This window comes from Opisthocomus hoazin, chromosome 8 (assembly GCF_030867145.1).
Source record: "Opisthocomus hoazin isolate bOpiHoa1 chromosome 8, bOpiHoa1.hap1, whole genome shotgun sequence".
NCBI lineage: Eukaryota > Metazoa > Chordata > Aves > Opisthocomiformes > Opisthocomidae > Opisthocomus > Opisthocomus hoazin.
In genome coordinates this window covers 22,130,865-22,136,864 of record NC_134421.1, presented here as the reverse complement: position 1 = coordinate 22,136,864, position 6,000 = coordinate 22,130,865, and positions in this window count along the sequence as shown.

Below are 6,000 nucleotides of genomic sequence, written 5' to 3'. Positions count from 1 at the left end.
CAGAGAATGGCTGATGTATTTGGAAGCTACCATACATTTTAAACACATGGCCAGTTCTCTATGGGGAGTCTCCAGGGTGTTAAGGCTAACTTGTGCTACATAAAAACAGAAGATTTAAGTATAAGCAGCATGAAGAAGTTTAAAAGCCTGATTCTGGACACAATATCTTATGGTAACCTTCTTTCAGGCCCTGGCAAGGCAACAGGCTACAGATCACAGCAAATCATCAAAATGCAAAATGCTTTCTGTGGACAGTGGTTTCTTTTGCAAAAGAGATTCAAACAGTTCTTCACAACTATTGGAAAGTTTATCTGCAGATTAACCATAATCAGAAAATATCTCACCACTAATCCCTCAAAATGTCTGTTGAGATAATTCTTACCTTCCATTACCAGTAGCTAAAATAAAAGTACATGTTTCTCTCTCACCAGTAGTGAAATGTTAAGCAGAACTGTAGAAGTTTTCAGAGCAATAATACTCTCCAGACTAGCATGTTATTTTTGCAAAGCGATCTCCCATAATCTTCCTTCTACATCATGAAAACATTGCCATTTATTGTAACTTTGCTTATGGAAGTAAAAAAAACTCAGCTTGTTACATTTGGTTTTGAATTTGTTCTAGCCTCTCCAGTGTCCACACATATGGCAGCTTCTGGTGAATATCTTCAGAATTTGAGTCAGAAAGTTGGAAAATCCAACCTAGAGAAACAGAATGAGAGATTAGAATTAGATACTTAAGTAAAGACTGATGTTAATGTCAGTCCTGTTCTATGGCATCTGTCAACAGAAAGTAAGGTTCATTCATATGAATACATAGTGCTGAAGCTTTGGGAATTGTCTTCGTAAATAGATTAAACAGATTCTTTGCCTTGAAGAATACAATGGGAGCAAGAAGGAATGTGCGTTGTACATGCCTTCAATTGAAAAACAGAAAATAACGTCTAGGAAGAAGACGGGCATCCAGAAAAATGCATTATTCTGATAAATTCCAGGTTAGATCTTCATATGAACTACTTTCACTTCCCACATCAGTCACAGTCACTATTTGATTTGTCTGCAGCCCAGGATTGCTGCTGAAAAAGGATGCAGGTAATGCAGACTCTTTAATTATTCTCAGCAGCAATCTGGATAAGTAGTTGGAAAAATTATCCATGCATCACTTTGAGCACCAAGGGCACACAGTTCTTTTAGCATGCATTTCTGTAAGACATCTGTGGCACCTGGCACACTATGGCAGGTATATTTTACTTAGTTCACATTTGCAGCATTTGTGGATGATTTCAGAATGCCTGTGGAAGTGTGGAGGAAGAAGTTCCTTAACTTCTGGAGATTCCCAGTTATTCTCACTCAATTTTCTAAAAAGGTGAGAACACTCAAGATGAATGGTCAGAGTACTGAGTCTGAACATCTGTTGCAATGGTTATTACCAAGAAATCAGATTACTTGATATGAAAGTCCAATGAGGTGATAAAGAATGGCTACAGACACAGACTGCTAGAGAATGGGCCAAGCAATTGTTAAAATCAATTAGGAAAGCTCAGTTTCCCTAGGTTTACTGTTTCAGTATGAACAAACCGAAAAGCCAGTTAGAAACAAGAACTCAGTGGATTAGAATTGCAGTCACAGAAATGCATCACCTGCCGCTGGGCATTCCCTTCACCAAACAAAAAATAAACCTGTGATGAAAGGCCAAGAAAAGAGGAACTGCCATGAGATAGGAAAGGTAGGGACAGTTTAGCAGAAGCTGGTTGTCTTGACCCTTTAGGCGTTCATCTATGATTAAAAGAACTCCAACAGCTGCCTCTATACAGTGCTGTGGCAGATCCACCGGTGGAGCGCTGAAAAGAAACACACATGATCTTGAGATCACTGGGACAGAAGAATAAAGAGGCTGCCTGTTCACATGAGAGTTAAAGGTGGAATCAATACTCTTGCAAATATAATAGCTCAGAGACACCAAGAGCATGCAACTCTACAGCAAAGCATTTCAGAAGTGCTGTTGCTTTGTTACAGCCAGAAGAAACTGGATGCCACGTTTTCAGAAAACAACAGAAGAAGGTATAATTCTCTTCAATGCTTATATATTTGTTTATGAAGCTATTCTTCCACGCTAGGATACTAGGTGTCTCTGCAGCACTTGTAACCTTCACCAGCCAAGGAATTTCAGTTCTGCAGTCCTGGTGGCACCTGACCAACTTCACAGCCAGATTAGGAAGAAAACGCATAAATGCTTCTCCCCCCCTGCCCCGCACTGTTCTTAAAGAAATCCAACAAGAGGTGCAGAGTAAGCAGTTCTTCCCTTTAGATCATCAAATTTGTCCACATTCTAGGCAGAACTGGTATAACAACTTGTGAGGAACTTTTCAGTTAGTGCATTAGTGCTCCCATTCAGAGCAAAAAGTTATTAAGTCAAATATATGTGGACAGATGGTTTCCAGTAGGGAAATTCTTAAAATAATATCCCAAAGCAGTTATTCACCCTGTATTCTGCTAGCAAAGAGTAGCAGACCAGTAGTGGCTATGTAGAAAACCTTCTTGGCAGATGATCAGAGATAATCAGAGAAGGACTGGGTATTCAAAAATAGATTGTATCCAAAAAGCAAGGGAGGCTATTGCTTGGCAATTACTCCCTTCTCATACTAATCCATACTTTCGTTAATTCCAGCATCCAGGTACTACATCATTTTAACCACCTCTGCTAAGCACCAGTCATCCAGCCGAGGTGCTTGCTACTCTTACCTCTTTCCTAACAAATGTTGGATGAGACTGAGAAGCTGATTGTGACAGGTAACTGGCCAGCATCATTTTGTACACCAGGAGCTAGGCAGGAAGAAAGCAGAGTGCAATGCTTATGATCATACATGTAAAGGTGAGTCAGCCTTCAAAAACATAAAACCAAAGATCATTCTTTTATTTTAAAGAGGAAGACTGCAGTAGCACCTGGAGAGCTGGAACAGGCTTGACCCCAACCTATGGCTCTGCACTGAGGATTACTGACACTTGCTGAATGAAACGCTCCGGATGCAAATGATTTTTACTGGCACAATATGTTATGACTGTATCACTCACCTTGAAAGAGGAGACTAAAAATGCTTTGATAAATGGTTTGAAACATTGCCCAGTTTCACCGGCTTTGTTCTTCTAAGTGTCTGTACCTCTTGCTTCAGCTGCAAAGCTATTTCATCACGTCTTAAAAAAATGCTTTGCAGGGAACTGCAGTATAACAAGCTATAAAGTGGAGCATGTTGGCCTGCCCAGCCAACAGAGAGTGTAGTCTTAACAGAAAGTGTTTTTTTCCCTTTTGCAGCCAAACATTACAACACAGCACATTTACTCAGCACGACCTTACCTTTACTTCCTACAGGCATGTTTGTTGCTGTCTCAGGTTTTCTTTTTTCCTTTGTAGTGCAGGCTGGTAGAGCAAAGCTTTTCTTGTATCATTCTTTTCTGATGGCAGTGACTTCACACTCCATACATTTGAACCTCAGATCACCACTCTTTACCTCCTCTGAGGCTTGGCTTCTCCTGGATCTCACATTTCTGTATGCTAGTGACATCTGGTGCCATTTATGACTCCCTCAGTGAGTTCTCTCCAGCTACAAGTTAGCACTTTCACAAGTCCCTAAGGGAAGCTAGTCTCCTACCTAGCAAGGAGCTGCAGCTTGTCCCCAAGTTCCTGTAACTTGTTGGCAGCCATAGACTTATTCAACATGTTCAGTGGTGAGTACTCATCTGCCTGTGGGATCAAAGGCGCTTGGGAGATCTTTGGGTCTGAGTTCTCCGTAGTGGTTTTACACAGGGAATGACAAGACACTTGTTGCAAAACTGGATATTTTTCTTTTCTTGTTCTATCATCGATTAAGAAACCATCTTCACGATTTTCTGTATGCTCACCTACACAGATGGCAGTCCTGCTTTCAACCGGGCTGAGGAGAAAAAAAAGTTGTATCACTAAGTGAGAGTAGTAACAGTTAAAGAACAAAGAAAAAGAGACCTGTTAGCTTTGCTGCCTGAAACATAAGTGGACAGGCTGGCAGTGCTCCCTTTCACAGCTGAGGGTGGGCCACGTTGCCTCCCAAGGAAGACACTCCTAGATCAAACTCATAAATACCTGTGCAGAGCAGCACGAGGAGATTTAGTGCAGCCATTGCCAAACCAGGGAGTCTCTGCACTGACAATATATGCCTTGGACTATGCCTGCTGAAGTGCAATGTAATGTAACGTAACATGCTGATTGATTTCATCTCTCCTATGTAAAATTATTTTCTCTTGCCTCAGTAAAATGGTAATCAAATAAATCCAAAACTTTGTTTTCTTAGGTGTGACATGGTCATGGTTTAGCACCAGCTGGCAACTAAGTACCACATAGCCACTTACTCCCACTCTTCCCCTCCGTGGGATAGAGAGAAGAATGGGAAAAAGTAAGAACTCGTGGGTTGAGATAAATACAGTTTAATAGGAAAGCAAAGGAAGATATAATAATAATAATAATAGTAGTAATAATAATAGTAACAATAGGATGTAAAAAATAAGTGATGCACAAAAGCAATTGCTCACCAACCAACAACGCTCAGCCCACCCCTGAGCAGCGGTTGCTGCCCCCCGGCCAGCTCCCCCAGCTTATATACTGACGATGACATCACATGGAATAGAAGATCCCTTTGGCCAGTTTGGGTCAGCTGTCCTAACTCTGTCCCCTCCCAGCTTCCCGTGCACCTGGCAGGCCAGGCCAGCACAAGAAGCTGAAAAGTCCTTGACTGCCTAGCAACAACCGAAAACATTATCACGTTATCAACATTATTCTCATCCCAAATCCAAAACAGAGCACTACAGCAGTGACCAGAAAGAAAATATACTCGATCCCAGCCAAAACCGCAAAGGTCGTTTAGATGTAATGAAACTTTGAGTGTCTAAAGAAGTCTTCTCCAGTAGCTGCTGGTTTTATATATACCCTATTTTGTGTTGGGCTTTTTTTCTTTTTTTCTCCAGTTTGGGAACTGTGATCTTCCATGGTTATGAGAGGACCATCTTTATTTTAAAATATAACAGTTTAATTAGAGGACTGCAAATGTGGAAAATTTATTAACAAGTTTTAGGAGTTTTAACATCTAAAATACAAAGAAAGCTTACCAAAAAAGTCTTAGTCCCCAAGCCTCTAAACACATACAAGCTTAGCTGTAACCACATGGTACCCCCTCCAGTTTCAACAGTAGCTTCTTACACTCTCAAAGTTGAGTGCACACAAACGTGTTCATAGACTGAAACAACCTGTGGTAAATTTCTGAAATTCAAAAGCAAGTTGGGCAAAACAAGGCTTGTCCTTGGAACAAAAATACCAGTTTCAAGCAAATGTGATGAAACCTGAATTTAAAACCCAGTTATCCAGAGGAGTCACACCCCAGAGGAATACTATGAACACCAGCTCCCAATACATTAGTCAGCAGACACGAACTTCACGAAATCCACAGAGCTCTGCACCTAGCAATGTGCTGTTTTTCAGTCCATGCCAAAACAGTAGAATAAGGCTATTGTGTGGCATTCTTTAACTAACTGCTCAAGGTTTGTTATGTTGAATATATTAAACTCATGAAACGCTGACAGCACAAATAAACATTAGGTACTACACCTCAAGGAGTTAAGGTATAGGACACTGTTACCTTGCCCCTTGTCTCCCTCTGCTCACACCGTGTGGCAGGGTGCCAGTTCTGGTCAGGTGCCTCCCTCATCTCGGGCCAAATCTACCTTGGGACTCCTTTTTGTGTCTTCCCTGAAAAACTAATTGACAGAAACCTCCCTGCTCCCACCACTACTAGTGTCACACCTGGGACTAAAGGCAACGGGCAGATTTGTAGTGAAATATGAGGACAGTTCTTCTGGTATCTTCTTGCCCCTCTCCTTCATTCTAGTTTTCATCTACAGCAAAATGAATGTTTCCAATTTAAGACTGGAAGAATGTTCTGAACATAAAAGAAAACGGCTGGTCAAAGAAATATATGGGTCC